The sequence below is a fragment of the Schistocerca nitens genome, chromosome 8, assembly GCF_023898315.1.
Source record: "Schistocerca nitens isolate TAMUIC-IGC-003100 chromosome 8, iqSchNite1.1, whole genome shotgun sequence".
In the NCBI taxonomy this organism is placed as follows: domain Eukaryota; kingdom Metazoa; phylum Arthropoda; class Insecta; order Orthoptera; family Acrididae; genus Schistocerca; species Schistocerca nitens.
The window spans coordinates 49,560,797-49,577,152 of NC_064621.1; the positions used below are offsets into that span (position 1 = coordinate 49,560,797).

A 16,356-nucleotide genomic window follows, 5' to 3' on the forward strand; every position below is an offset into this window, starting at 1 on the left:
GAGCATCGCCGTGGAATACCTGCGCACAGAAGACATGTTTGCTGACCTTCTCACAAAAACCTTGGACAAAGAGAAGTTTCAAAAGATTGTGGAACTATTTGGTTTATCTTGTGCAGGCAAGCCACAAAATATATGTTCACAGGGAGGTGTTGGAATTGTGTGAACAATATATTTCGTGTGAAACGGCATCATGTGGAATATATAGACCTCTCTGGTGCTATTGTACGCTCTGTTTTAAGTGTGTAGTTCAATGTTCCTTGGGTGTTGTGTTCGATGTATTTTACCTGGAAGTCGGCGACTGTCCGCCCAGAATATTCAGCGACCCCAGCCGCCGGCTCCGTTTACTGTGGAGCCTTATTTAACGCAGCTACTGACATTTACAAGCCAGTTCTCATCGTGCTATGTTTCTACTCCACAACTAGGCAGTGCTACGCTGCTGTGGACCTGTTGTTTGATGATCCGGCTGCGCTCTGGACTTATGCTATACTGGAACAACGTTAACTGTGCTTAGTATGTCAGCAAACTTGTGATTTTCGAGGGAATTCTGCGTTCTACTTGTACTTCCTGGACATTGGTATAGCCACCATCAACTTATATAATTTTCCATAGGGTTTTAATCTACAACTTGGCGCTTGGTAACAGAATTATTGCCCGCGTGAGGTAGCCGAGCGGTCTCAGACGCCTTGTCACGGTTCGCGCGGCTCCTCATCGTCGGAGGTTCGAGTCCTTCCTCGGGCATGGGTGTGTGTGTTGTCCTTAGCGTAAGTTAGTTAAGTTAGGTTAAGTAGTGTGTAAGCTTAGGGACCGATGACCTCAGCAGTTTGATCCCATAAGACCTTACCACAAATTAAAAAATGAAACTGAATTATTGGTATCAGTGTTGTGTCAATAAACCGTAGAACGCTGACATATTTATTGTTTCACTCCTATAACACTAGCCATTCCTGAACTGCTGAAAAAATGTGTATAAGGGAAAACACAGAATACAAATGAGAGCTACAATCACTTTATATGGGTGCATTGTCCAAAAACAGAAGTGTCAAAAATGGTTCAAATGGCTCTGAGCACTATGCGACTTAACTTCTGAGGTCATCAGTCGCCTAGAACTTAGGACTAATTAAACCTAACCAACCTAAGGACATCACACACATCCATGCCCGAGGCAGGATTCGAACCTGCGACCGTAGCGGTCGCTCGGCTCCAGACTGTAGCGCCTAGAACCGCACGGCCACTCCAGCCGGCACAGTAGTGTCCTCAGCTGTTGTGAAGATAGCTGCATGTGATGCCTGTCTAGTGTTCAGTAGTGGAAATGCAGATAGGATTAAGGCCTGCAGATACTAGGCTTCCACTCAGGTACGTTCACACTGGAGATATTCAGAAGCATCGATGGAGTGCGACTGGACAAAGTTCAGGCAGCACAAGAAGAAATGCAAAAAGTTGAGTAGGGAAAGGAGGCACGGGGAGAGATTAGACGAGGAAGAAAATGAAAGCTATGGATGTGGACAGCATTAGTTACTTAAGGTATAGCAATATTGTCAAAAATTGAAGTAAAAATTTTAAATGCGAATTGCCGTAAACTGACTTTTTGAGCTTTAATGTACCTTTCCTCAGGAACTGTAAAAGCTGACAACCCGAAATTTGTCATAGTCATTAAGAATTAGTTACTGAATAATCCTCTGCAGTACTTTTCAGTTATCTTTTCTCTGAGAAAAGTTCTGCTTTAAGATATGAGAAAAATAGAGCAGTCCTGGGTAACATAAAACTGAAAAATTAATTTCAAACCAACTTCGACCTTAAACTAAAATCTGTTCTACATATTTTATTAGATTGTTATGCAGACGTAAACTGTGAAATTCCAGTTTTATTGCCTGATGAGTTTACGAGGAAAGATACGTTACAGAAACAATGGTAATTAAAAACTCGAATTCTTATAAAATGTACGTAAATGCGCATTTTCAAACAAAACTAGCATGGAATATCAAGCATTACGTTATACAAAATAGTCTCAAGTTTCACTTATTTAGAAGTAATATTTTTGGAGATATATATGTTTAAGTACGAGAATGCATATTGCTCAAGTCTGTTCTTAAGGCTGATCTATTGCAGAATCTTATAACATATTCAGAGCTTAAATAAAGGAGGCATCATTAACAGAATGACTTTCTCCATCGCAACCACAAGGATTTTAAGAAGCAAAGTCGAACGTTTATCATATGACGTCCTGAAAAACACAAATCGAGGCAGGGAGGTGGTTGCAGTAATTCTAGACTTCCTTAAAGCATTTGACTCAGTAACACATCAGCGCTTCTTAAAGAAAGTGCTACCTTGTGTGGTATCGCACGAAATTTGTCAATGGACTGAGGATTTCTTAGTAGGTAGGATGCAGCTAGTTGCCTCGGATGGAGAGATATTGACAGATGTAACTTTGGGAAGTGTTGTCGGTCCGTTGCTGTTTATGTGGCATTGTAATTACGTGACAGCGTAATTACAATATGCGGAGAGACATTGCTTCGGTCCTCTACATACAAGTGGTATGGGACGAAGCCCTAATATTTGCTACATTGGAAAGTACTCTCTATCTAAATTACTTCACCTATTTCATTCATAGAAAAATTGTTTTATATTAAATAATAATTACAGGGTTCGTACTGAATGTACAAAATAAAAATTAAGGACTGTTAAGCACTTTTTCTTTACTGACGATACTTGCACTCAAAATGCTGTAGTGAGGTCGAGAATAAAAGAGACACGCGCAAGATAACTTCCATACAGTACCTTTATAACAACATTTAATAGTATTGTTGTGTCGATTCCCTAAGGTCTCGACACAATGAGTGGCTAGGTGCACGCGAAACTAACGCAGACGGGCGTAAATTCTGAAACAGGAGACTGGATGAAAACTATAAAGAAAAGAAGAGAGATTTTAATATACTTAACTTTAATGTAGTCTTGTTCTTGTTGAAATACATCTCTTGCATAGTAGTAAGCAATTAGCAATGATACACATGGCGCCTTGCTAGGTAGTAGCGATGGACTAGCTGAAGGCTATTTAATCTGTCTCTCGGCAAATGAGAGGATGACGTGATACGTCTTGTCGCAAGCTATGTCGTCCGTACAACTGGGGCGAGGTCAAGTCCGTGTCTTGTGACCTGCCATGTGGTGGCGCTAGGATTGCGATTACACAGTGGCGACACGCGGGTCCGACATGTACTACAGGACCGCGGCCGATTTAAGTTACCACCTAGCAAGTGTGGTGTCTAGCGGTGACACCACAAGTATCATTGTAATACAATTAAGGCAAATTCTTTAAAAACTTACCAGCAATATCCTTCATTGCACGTGTGCTTGAACTTCGATAGACGTTTTTCTTACGCAAGCAGTTGAAGTAAGTACGTCACATTAATTTTTATAGTCCTCTCTGCACGGAATTGCGTAGGTGCACCAATACATTTAAACTGTGATGGTTACAATGTTTATAGAAGTCAATAAAATGAAAAATAGTCAATGTTTCCGTGCTCCTTGCCATTACTGCCAACGTGTAGTACCTCCCACTAGCGGCACTGCAGCAATGAGTTTACATACAGAAAATGGTGTCAGTTGGCAGTACTGTGTGAAGTCGTACCACCATTCGATTCAACACGCCTGTGGCGGGGATAGCCTCAGCCCTCTCGCCCTACACGTCACGCCGCTGCTTTCACCTTCGACCTATCGATGCAGCCTTTTTTTTCACCTTCTTAACTTCGACAAATTAATCGATTTTTAAGTTTTAACATAATTGCGACGACAAAAATAAGGACTTGTAAGAACTGTAATTTAAAATAAGGACAAAATAAGCACTTTTACTGCGCAGCATAAAAATTAAGTACTTTTAAGCACTTTTACGAAACGTGTGAACCCTGTAATATTTTTATTGCAATTTTTAAATTTATGTACATTAATTAGCTTCGGAAAATAATGTCATTAAATGAGATCATTAATCGCGGACGGTAATTCGGAGCCTCTCCTTCGTGACCTGCAAACCTTTTTCCAATATTTCGTTCGTCACGGCATCAGTTTCTCGATGAACGGAAATTTTCAGGGCTTCTACTGTGTGGGCTCATTCGCGTATACTCTGGATTTCAGACAGTCCCAAAAAAGGAAATCGCGGGCGAGCGTGCTGGGCGAGAAACTGCCGTATCGTGAAATGACGTGTCCAGGAAACATTTGTCAAACCACTTCCACGGATGCTCTCTACGCGTGAGCTGTGGCACACCACCCAGTGGGCACCACATGCGGTTCAAGTTCTGTACCCAGAAAGTTGTTTAATATTTTGATGTAGGGTGCTGATGTCACAATAACTTCACTCCCCCCGCCCCGTTCGAAAAAGGGCGCACGGCACCACACTGTCACACTGTTGTTACATGTAAACAGTAGAGAGGTTTCCGGTGAGTTCTCCAACGCCCAGTACCAGCAGTTCTGCAACTTAGATGGAAACGGGCTTCAGCAGTCATCATTACTGGGATTTGTGCGTCTTCCGTCGTAATAGCGTCAGTTGTGTCTCAGCTCGCGAGGTGTGCATCCTCGAGACCGCGCGAAAATTTTCGAACTCGCTCTCCAAAGTCAGTTCTGACCGAATGTTACTACGGTCCCTTACGCTCCTTAAATCGCCAACCCTACAATATTTTCTTCTCGGTTGCTTTATCACCTTCTTTGTTGATACGTGGTAGGTGTGCTGGGGGTCTCGTAAACTGTTCCTCGTGCAGTACCTAACTGTTTTCCTCCGTAAAGTACAAAATGTTGTCGGAAGAACGCGTCGGTTTTTCACGGTCCCAAGTGTGACGAAATTGTTAGTCCGTGGATGGACAAAGATGTCAGTGATATAGATCATGAAATATGAGAAAAAGACGACGATTTTGCAAAAGCCAGCGACCACAGCTCGGCTAGCAGAGGATCATTCAGATCAAATGTGATCTGAGTGATGGTAAGAAAAAATGTAGATCCCAGCAGCTAAATGTCAATTTTTCGATTTTTGTACCTATCGAGAGAAATTTCTATGCGCACTTTTAAATGCTGGAATTTAGTTTTATGTAAAATTTTATTTGCTACAAAGATACTTTAATTGTTCAGGGTGTAAAATTCATTTCTAACATTTCGTTTACACATACTGTTTAAAAAACTACACTAGTGATTTTGAGTGATAAGAAGTAAAATACGGCAGCCTTTATTTTGTGCAATAAAATCGACAAGGAGTACTTAATGGATTTTGGTCCAAAAAATCGATTTTTCAAAAAATGGTTCAAATGGTACTGAGCACTATGGGACTTAACATCTATGGTCATCAGTCCCCTAGAACTTAGAACTACGTAAACCTAACTAACCTAAGGACATCACACAACACCCAGCCATTACGAGGCAGAGAAAATCCCTGACCCCGCCGGGAATCGAACCCGGGAACCCGGGCGTGGGAAGCGAGAACGCTACCGCACGACCACGAGATGCGGGCAATCGATTTTTCAAAAATATTATTTTCTTGATCTACACAGTTCAATTTATGTTGTATGTCAATTTTGTCATGATAGCAGATTTAGAAATGCCTTCAAATTGTTAAACTGATTAACTGTGCACTGGCGGTCACTCCCACCTCTTTCAATATCTCTGGCTGATATCTATATCTATGGCTGGCATCTATATATTTGCCTGAAAACTTTCTTGCATGTGGTTTATTTACGTTTTGACAATACTAGGACATATCAGTAGATGGAAGGTTGAATTTGGAAACCTTTACGTGGAACTCAAGATTTATGCGTAATGGGTGGCGGAAAAACTGTGTTTAGGAAACGGAGGTTTCATGTAAATCGGTTTACCAACAAAAAAGAGGAAGCACCTCGAAATGAAGAACATAAGCTCTCATCTTCAGCAGGAGAATTGTACAGTTGCGTGAATGATGATATGAATTCCACTTGATTCAGACTTATTGATTTAGAGATCCTCTGCTAGGGTATAAAGTTGTCATGTTCATGTGTTAGCTGTACAAATACATAATGCATGATTGTTGTTAAAGAAAGAAGATTGGGAATAGCTTGTGATTTTAAATTAATTTGTAATTCGTGTGGCTATGAATTTTCATTTCCCTCCTCTAAAAAAACTGACACTGGTACCTATGAAAGCAATTATAGATTGGCATATGCTCTGAGGGTGGGGAGGCTTGCGTGCCTCAGCGATACAGATGGCCGTACCGTAGGTGCAACCACAACGGAGGGGTATCTGTTGAGAGGCCAGACAAACATGTGGTTCCTGAAGAGGGGCAGCAGCCTTTTCAGTAGTTGCAGGGGCAACAGTCTGGATGATTGACTGATTTGGCCTTGTAACATTAACCAAAACGGCCTTGCTGTGCTGGTACTGCGAACGGCTGAAAGCAAGGGGAAACTACAGCCGTAATTTTTCCCGAGAACATGCAGCTTTACTGTATGATTAAATGATGATGGCGTCCTCTTGGGTAAAATATTCCGGAGGTAAAATAGTCCCCCATTCGGATCTCCGGGCGGGGACTACTCAAGAGGACGTCGTTATCAGGAGAAAGAAAACTGGCATTCTACGGATCGGAGCGTGGAATGCCAGATCCCTTAATCGGGCAGGTAGGTTAGAAAATTTAAAAAGGGAAATGGATAGGTTAAAGTTAGATATAGTGGGAATTAGTGAAGTTCGGTGGCAGGAGGAACAAGACCTTTGGTCAGGTGATTACAGGGTTATAAATACAAAATCAAATAGGGGTAATGCAGGAGTAGGTTTAATAATGAATAAAAATATAGGAGTCCGGGTTAGCTACTACAAACAGCATAGTGAACGCATTATTGTGGCCAAGATAGACACAAAGCCCATGCCTACTACAGTAGTACAAGTTTATATGCCAACTAGCTCTGCAGATGATGAAGAAATTGATGAAATGTATGACGAGATAAAAGAAATTATTGAGATAGTGAAGGGAGACGAAAATTTAATAGTCATGGGTGACTGGAATTCGTCAGTAGGAAAAGGGAGAGAAGGAAACATAGTAGGTGAATATGGATTGGGGGGAAGAAATGAAAGCGGAAGCCGCCTTGTAGAATTTTGCACAGAGCATAACTTAATCATAGCTAACACTTGGTTCAAGAATCATAAAAGAAGGTTGTATACCTGGAAGAATCCTGGAGATACTAATAGGTATCAGATAGATTATATAATGGTAAGACAGAGATTTAGGAACCAGGTTTTAAATTGTAAGACATTTCCAGGGGCAGATGTGGATTCTGACCACAATCTATTGGTTATGAACTGCAGATTGAAACTGAAGAAACTGCAAAAAGGTGGGAATTTAAGGAGATGGGACCTGGATAAACTGAAAGAACCAGAGGTTGTACAGAGTTTCATGGAGAGCATAAGGGAACAATTGACAGGAATGGGGGAAAGAAATACAGTAGAAGAAGAATGGGTAGCTCTGAGGGATGAAGTAGTGAAGGCAGCAGAGGATCAAGTAGGTAAAAAGACGAGGGCTAATAAAAATCCTTGGGTAACAGAAGAAATATTGAATTTAATTGATGAAAGGAGAAAATATAAAAATGCAGTGAATGAAGCAGGCAAAAGGGAATACAAACGTCTCAAAAATGAGATCGACAGAAAGTGCAAAATGGCTAAGCAGGCATGGCTAGAGGACAACTGTAAGCTTATTGCACCAGGGGTAAGATAGATACTGCCTACAGGAAAATTAAAGAGACCTTTGGAGGTAAGAGAAGTATGAATATGAAGAGCTCAGATGGGAACCCAGTTCTAAGCAAAGAAGGGAAGGCAGAAAGGTGGAAGTAGTATATAGAGGGTTTATACAAGGGCGATGTACTTGAGGACAATATTATGGAAATAGAAGAGGATGTAGATGAGGATGAAATGGGAGATAAGATACTGCGTGAAGAGTTTGACACAGCACTGAAAGACCTGAGTCGAAACAAGGCCCCGGGAGTAGACAACATTCCATTAGAACTACTGATGGCCTTGGGTGAGCCAGTCATGACAAAACTCTACCATCTGGTGAGCAAGATGTATGAGACAGGCGAAATACCCACAGATTTCAAGAAGAATATAATAATTCCAATACCAAAGAAAGCAGGTGTTGACAGATGTGAAAATTACCGAACTATCAGTTTGATAAGTCACAGCTGCAAAATACTAACGCGAATTCTTTACAGACGAATGGAAAAACTGGTAGAAGCGGACCTCGGGGAAGATCAGTTTGGATTCCGTAGAAATATGGGAACACGTGAGGCAATACTAACCTTACGATTTATCTTAGAAGAAAGATTAAGAAAAGGCAAACCTACGTTTCTAGCATTTGTAGACTTAGAGAAAGCTTTTGACAACGTTAACTGGAATACTCTCTTTCAAATTCTGAAGGTGGCAGGGGTAAAATACAGGGAGCGAAAGGCTATTTACAATTTGTACAGAAACCAGGTGGCAGATATAAGAGTCGAGGGGCATGAAAGGGAAGCAGTGGTTGGGAAAGGAGTGAGACAGGTTTGTAGCCTCTCCCCGATATTATTCAATCTGTATATTGAGCAAGCAGTAAAGGAAACAAAAGAAAAATTCAGAGTAGGTATTAAAATTCATGGAGAAGAAGTAAAAACTTTGAGGTTCGCCGATGACATTGTAATTCTGTCAGAGACAGCAAAGGACTTGGAAGAGCAGTTGAACGGAATGGACATTGTCTTGAAAGGAGGATATAAGATGAACATCAACAAAAGCAAAACGAGGATAATGGAATGTAGTCAAATTAAATCGGGCGATGCTGAGGGGATTAGATTAGGAAATGAGACACTTAAAGTAGTAAATGAGTTTTGCTATTTGGGGAGTAAAATAACTGATGATGGTCGAAGTAGAGAGGATATAAAATGTAGACTGGCAATGGCAAGGAAAGCGTTTCTGAAGAAGAGAAATTTGTTAACATCGAGTATAGATATTAGTGTCAGGAAGTCGTTTCTGAAAGTATTTGTATGGAGTGTAGCCATGTATGGAAGTGAAACATGGACGATAACTAGTTTGGACAAGAAGAGAATAGAAGCTTTCGAAATGTGGTGCTACAGAAGAATGCTGAAGATAAGGTGGGTAGATCACGTAACTAATGAGGAGGTATTGAATAGGATTGGGGAGAAGAGAAGTTTGTGGCACAACTTGACTAGAAGAAGGGATCGGTTGGTAGGACATGTTTTAAGGCATCAAGGGATCACAAATTTAGCATTGGAGGGCAGCGTGGAGGGTAAAAATCGTAGAGGGAGACCAAGAGATCAATACACTAAGCAGATTCAGAAGGATGTAGGTTGCAGTAGGTACTGGGAGATGAAGAAGCTTGCACAGGATAGAGTAGCATGGAGAGCTGCATCAAACCAGTCTCAGGACTGAAGACCACAACAACAACATATGCTCTGAGATGCCTTGGACAGGGCACGGAAGGAGGTAATTTATTGTGTGGTTTTCTGAACGTACCTCCACCTTGTGTAACGTTTGAAAAAATAAATAAAGAAATGTCTGATGCTGTGCCGGCCGCGGTGGTCTCGCGGTTCTAGGCGCGCAGTCCGGAACCGTGCGACTGCTACGGTCGCAGGTTCGAATCCTGCCTCGGGCATGGATGTGTGTAATGTCCTTAGGTTAGTTAGGTTTAAGTAGTTCTAAGTTCTAGGGGACTGATGACGACAGCAGTTGAGTCCCATAGTGCTCAGAGCCATTTGAACCATTTTTGTCTGATGCTGTATGCGATAGCCGGTCGCTGTGACCGACTGGTTCTAGGCCCTTAAGTCTGCTGCTACGGTCACAGGTTCGAATCCTGCCTCGGGAATGGATGTGTGTGATGTCCTCGGGTTAGGTTTAAGTAGTTCTACGTCTAGGGGACTGATGACCTCCGATGTTGTCCCAAAGTGCTTAGAGTCATTTGAACCATTTGTATGCGATACTGCCAAAGTTTCTATGCCGAAAGCAGTGGAGGAATTGGTGGAAATAAACCAGAAAGGAATGGATTCTGGGGCAGATATTCATGACAGTGAATCTCCTACAAATGTTATTGGCCTGCGCATGAATGTAAATGGGAACTGTATGGAAAGGGGTAACACATCTCTGTATGGAGTTACATCTGTTATTGATATTGACTCAGGTAAAGGTTTAGATGTAGAAATTATGTCTAAATACTGTCACCAGTATGCAACAAGGTATATGTCCAACGATGAAGACAGTGTGAAACTGTGGCAAGAAAAGAAAGCAGTAGCAAGCTATAAAAATTATAGTGGCTCAAGTGGGGGCATGGAAGATGCTGCAGTTGTGAGGATGTTCTCCAGATTTGAGTACCAGTATGGTATTAGATATACTGAATATCTTGATGATTGGAACTCCTATTCGTTCAAAGCTGTAACCGATAAAAATCCGTACAATACAACAATATAAAAGTTGGAATGTGTTGGCCACATCCAAAAGAGGCTTGGCGGTAGGCTTCGTCGCTTGCTGAAAGAGAAGAAAGGTGATTTACTTTAGGATGGAAAATCTCTGGGAGGAAAAGGCAGGGTTACTCTGAACGAAACTGGTTATCGTCAGTTATTTTGTGGGAGAGCTGTCAGGAAAAACACACATACTTTAGAGGCAATGAAGCGTGCTCTGTGGGAAAGTTTTTTCCACGAACTATCCACTGACCAAACACCAACGCCCCATATGTGTTTGAAAGACGACTGGTGTAAGTTCAACAATAGAAATGAGACGTACTCACGTAAACACTCATTACCAGAACCTGCTATGAATGCTATTACGCCCATATTCAGGTTTCTTCCAAACCCTGATTTATTGAGGAAGTGTCTTGACGGAAAGATACAAAATTCAAATGAAAGCCTCAATAATTTAATTTGGATTATATGCTCAAAAAGGACATTCTGTGGACCTGAAGAACTCAAAACATGTGTCTGTGATGCTGTTTTATGTTACAATAATGGAAATAATCGCAGAATTGAAGTGATGAAGTGAGTTGGTATAGATACTGGTGTATTTACAACAGAGCCGGCCGGTGTGGCCGTGCGGTTCTAAGCGCATCAGTTTGGAACCGCGTGACCGCTACGGTCGCAGGTTCGAATCCTGCCTCGGGCATGGATGTGTGTGACGTCCTTAGGTTAGTTAGGTTTAAGTAGTTCTAAGTTCTAGGGGACTGATGACCTCAGTAGTTAAGTCCCATAGTGCTCAGAGCCATTTGTTTACAACAAAAACATTTTACTCCATAGACGAGAGCAGGATCAATAAAGGTAACAGATCAGTGTCTTACCTGAAAACACAGGCCAGGCAGATTCGAAGGGGAGAGAAGAGAAACCTGGAGGATGAGGAGCGTCAGCATGGAGGATTTTAAAATTGAGGCAAGCTCATTACATGTAGAAGTATGAGAAGAAAATGAGGTTCAATTTTCTCTGTTACATACTTTTTGGGTTATTAAAAGCCTTTTATCTTAAAAGTATACGTGTTAACGCTATGAAATTCTCAACGTGTTGCTGTCTTCCTGAAACTAAAAAATACGAGTTACTGTAATTACATTCTGATTTCTAGATGTGCAAAATTTTTGGATGTGCAAAATTAAAACCTCTTTTAATGATACGATTTGCAACATAAATTAATAACTGTAGTTCAGTGGTCTTATAACTTTCTCAGAACACAACAGTAAAATTTTCATATTCATTGCATGAATAGAGTTTGAGTTATGGCTTTTTATAAAAACTACAACAAAAAATTAAAAATTCAAATTTCTGGCAAAATATTATTCCTGTATTCCTGCATATTTTATTACATTTTTCCGTTAAAACACAGCTTTTTTGCTTTAGACATGCAAAATTTTAGATTTGTACATAAATAAATATGGCTGTAAAGACTTTTTAAATAACTTTTTACATTTTCCGTTACATCCCCCCTTAAACAACACTTAAATAATTGTAAAATAAGTGTCATATAACTTAAATTAAAAATCTGAAATAATTAGCACCTTAAAACTCAGCTTAAACACAAGAGTCACAGAGGCCCCACATCGTGGTACGTGTTACGGAGTAGTCACCTCCTGAGAGTTATGCCACAAAATTCTTTGCGTTGCACAAAACCCCGTTCACTCATCTTCTGGACGATCATAATTTTGTGTGTGTGTATAGTCACGTAAAACGGAAGGAATATTGGGTTTACCGTCCGGTCGACGTGGAGGTCATTAGAGGCACAGGACAAGCTCGGGGAGGGAAATCGGCCGTGCCGTTTCGCAGGAACCATCCCAGCATTTTTGCCTGGAACGATGTAGGGAAATCATGGAAAACCTAAATCTGTATGGCTGGACGCGGATTGGAACTGTCGTTCTCCCGAATGCGAGTCGATTGAGCCAACGACTGCGCCACCTCGCTCGGTACAGTCGCAAGATGTGACGAAGCGAACGACACGACCTGACACTACAGCCTGTCGCCTAGCAGATCGTTTCGGGCTAGTGAGAACTGCCCTTCTCACTCTTGTCTACATTTCCCGAAGTTGGGACTGAATGGGAAAGACCAGAAGGTTTTTTCTTCATCACAGAGCCAGTACTCTCAAACGCCTCGACCCAGTGGAATAGGTTGTCTCGATCTGGGACTGTAGAGGAAAGGTGCCTATTATGCGATAGTTCCCTAATATGAACCATCCCAACTGTGCTCATGTTAGGGGTTGCACTCTGGTGGAGAGTTGATTAAACACGTCTATTGCATGCCAGACGACGGCACAGCGAGTAGGACTCCATAGTTGAGCCGGACACAGTATGCAGAGGTTGATACAAAATTCCTTGTGTTTGGAGTTTTTGCGACACCAGTGTTAAGACAATATTTCAGCTGCGTTTATTTTAATTCGATTAAATTATCATAAACAGGGATTGCTTTGACTAGTCTTATGATCAGAAATTGGAATTTTTTCTGGAACTTTCTTTCAAGGCAGTATTTTGCTCAGAAGTTGATCAATATTACTCCGTTCACTGTACTTATAAAAAATAATCTAACAAATAAAATCATAGAAGTTGAAGTCCTTTAAGAAGTATGTCTGATTATTGTATTTATTATTTGCAGATGGCATTGGCATCTAAAAGGAAAACGCAGGATAAAGACGCCATGGTTCGTGCCATTACATGTGTGAGAAATAGCGAGATGGGGTACTTAAAAGCCTCAAAAGTTTTTGCTGCACCAAAACGTAGTTTGGAAAGGTATGTGAAGGATAAAACTCGTACACCCGATAAGCTGGTTGGTGTTAATCTTGGCAGAAGGCCTGTTCTCTCATCTCAACGAAGATGAACTAGTGAAATACTGTCTTGCAATGGAAGAGCGATTTTATGCTCTTAAATGTAAGGACATACGAAGCATGGCCTTACAGTTAGCTGTCAGGAATAGGCTCAAGAATCCCTTCAATTCAGAATATGCTTCAGCAGGAAAGCAATGGCTCCGAGCATTCCTTAAGAGACATCCCATTTTATCAATGAGAACTCCTCAGGATCTTGCAGCAGCATGAGTGAAAGCTTTCACTTCAGAAAATGTGGGGAGATTTTTTGATATTTACGAATCTGTGCTATCTAAAGTGAACCATAACCCGCAACGAGTCTTCAGTGTTGACGAAACTGGGGTGACGTCTGTGCATCACAAACACAGCAAGGTTATTGCTAGGAAAAGGAAGAGACAAGCTGCTGCCTTGACTTCAGCAGAAAGGGGAAATCTCGTCACAGTTGTAACGTGTATGAACGCAGCTGGCACTTACGTTCCATCACTAATCGTCTTCCGAAGGAAGAATATGAAGCAGGAATTGATGGACGGTGCACCTGCAGGATCAATATCAGCTTGTCATCCAAGTGGCTGGATACAAACTCACATTTTTACTCAGTGGTTTGATCATTTTGTAAGTCATGTAAAGCCATCTTCAAATGACCCTGTTATTTTGATTTTTGATGGGCATTATTCCCACACAAAGAATCTCGATTTAGATAAAGCACGTGAAAACAATGTTCATATTGTATGTTTGCCACCTCACTCAACGCATAAAATATAAAATTCAGCCGCTTGACGTTGGATTTGTGGGGCCTTTGAAAACCTACTACGCCCAAGAGATAGAAACGTGGTTGACAAGTAATCCAGGTCGTGTTATAACCCCATTATTAATAGCAAGGTTATTTGGGGCAGCTTACAACTGAGCAGCAACAATGGAAGCATCTGTGAATGCCTTCAGAAAAACAGGTCTCATCCCATGTAACAGAAACATCTTTAGGGAACATGAATTTTCAGTTCATCGCCATGCAGACGCCCTTCAAGAAAGAGATTCCAAAAACGAAAATGAAGCTACTGATGGTATTGGTGAAGCTGTCAGCCCGGCAGACATCAGACCTCTCCCACACATCCCAAAACTACCGAGATAGTCAAGTAGGTCAAACATCGCGTTCGTGCTCTGCTGCGTTACTACCTTCAACTCCTTATGCGAAGCAATTGCAAGAATCTAAACAGAAGAAGTCAGAGGCTGAAGCTAAGAAAGCAGCCAGAAAGTTATTTGGGGAGAAGAGTGGAAAACCTTCAAATCGTAGAACTAAAGCAGAAGAATCGTCTAGTGACTCGGCATCCGATGTCCATCTTGATGACAGTGGGGATTCAGACAGCAGTGATGACGATGACGCAGCGTGTCTGTTCTGTACTGGGCGCTTTTCTGAAGACAAAGAGGGGGAAAAATGGGCACAGTGCACGAAATGTTGTCGCTGGGCTCATGAAGAGTGCGGTCTCACAGAAGACAATATTGTTTGGCCCGGATGTCGTAAATATAAACATAAGTAGTGTGAAATGAGTGAAGGATAACAGAAATGAATGAACATGTAAAAATTATACACTCCTGGAAATTGAAATAAGAACACTGTGAATTCATTGTCCCAGGAAGGGGAAACTTTATTGACACATTCCTGGGGTCAGATACATCACATGATCACACTGACAGAACCACAGGCACATAGACACAGGCAACAGAGAATGCACAATGTCGGCACTAGTACAGTGTATATCCACCTTTCGCAGCAATGCAGGCTGCTATTCTCCCATGGAGACGATCGTAGAGATGCTGGATGTAGTCCTGTGCAACGGCTTGCCATGCCATTTCCACCTGGCGCCTCAGTTGGACCAGCGTTCGTGCTGGACGTGCAGACCGCGTGAGACGACGCTTCATCCAAACCCAAACATGCTCAATGGGGGACAGATCCGGAGATCTTGCTGGCCAGGGTAGTTGACTTACACCTTCTAGAGCACGTTGGGTGGCACGGGATACATGCGGACGTGCATTGTCCTGTTGGAACAGCAAGTTCCCTTGCCGGTCTAGGAATGGTAGAACGATGGGTTCGATGACGGTTCGGATGTACCGTGCACTATTCAGTGTCCCCTCGACGATCACCAGTGGTGTACGGCCAGTGTAGGAGATCGCTCCCCACACCGTGATGCCGGGTGTTGGCCCTGTGTGCCTCGGTCGTATGCAGTCCTGATTGTGGCGCTCACCTGCACGGCGCCAAACACGCATACGACCATCATTGGCACCAAGGCAGAAGCGACTCTCATCGCTGAAGACGACACGTCTCCATTCGTCCCTCCATTCACGCCTGTCGCGACACAACTGGAGGCGGGCTGCACGATGTTGGGGCGTGAGCGGAAGACGGCCTAACGGTGTGCGGGACCGTAGCCCAGCTACATGGACACGGTTGCGAATGGTCCTCGCCGATACCCCAGGAGAAACAGTGTCCCTAATTTGCTGGGAGGTGGCGGTGCAGTCCCCTACGGCACTGCGTAGGATCCTACGGTCTTGGCGTGCATCCGTGCGTCGCTGCGGTCCGGTCCCAGGTCGACGGGTACGTGCATCTTCCGCCGACCACTGGCGACAACATCGATGTACTGTAGAGACCTCACGCCCCACGTGTTGAGCAATTCGGCGGTACGTCCACCCGGCCTCCCGCATGCCCACCATACGCCCTCGCTCAAAGTCCGTCAACTGCACATACGGTTCACGTCCACGCTGTCGCGGCATGCTACCAGTGTTAAAGACTGCGATGGAGCTCCGTATGCCACGGCAAACTGGCTGACACTGACGGCGGCGGTGCACAAATGCTGCGCAGCTAGCGCCATTCGACGGCCAACACCGCGGTTCCTGGTGTGTCCGCTGTGCCGTGCGTGTGATCATTGCTTGTACAGCCCTCTCCCATTGTCCGGACCAAGTATGGTGGGCCTGACACACCGGTGTCAATGTGTTCTTTTTTCCATTTCCAGGAGTGTATATTCATATGTCATTATTCTGTAATAAAATAATTAAAGCAAAAAATTATTACTGTCTTATATT

At 42.6% G+C, this 16,356-nt stretch overlaps 1 protein-coding gene across 4 annotated transcripts in view; it reads right to left on the reverse strand.

Annotated features, from left to right (window-relative positions):
* Positions 1–16,356, reverse strand: part of LOC126199070 (aminopeptidase N-like) — a 585,568-nt gene that overhangs the window by 252,124 nt on the left and 317,088 nt on the right. The window lies entirely within an intron of this gene.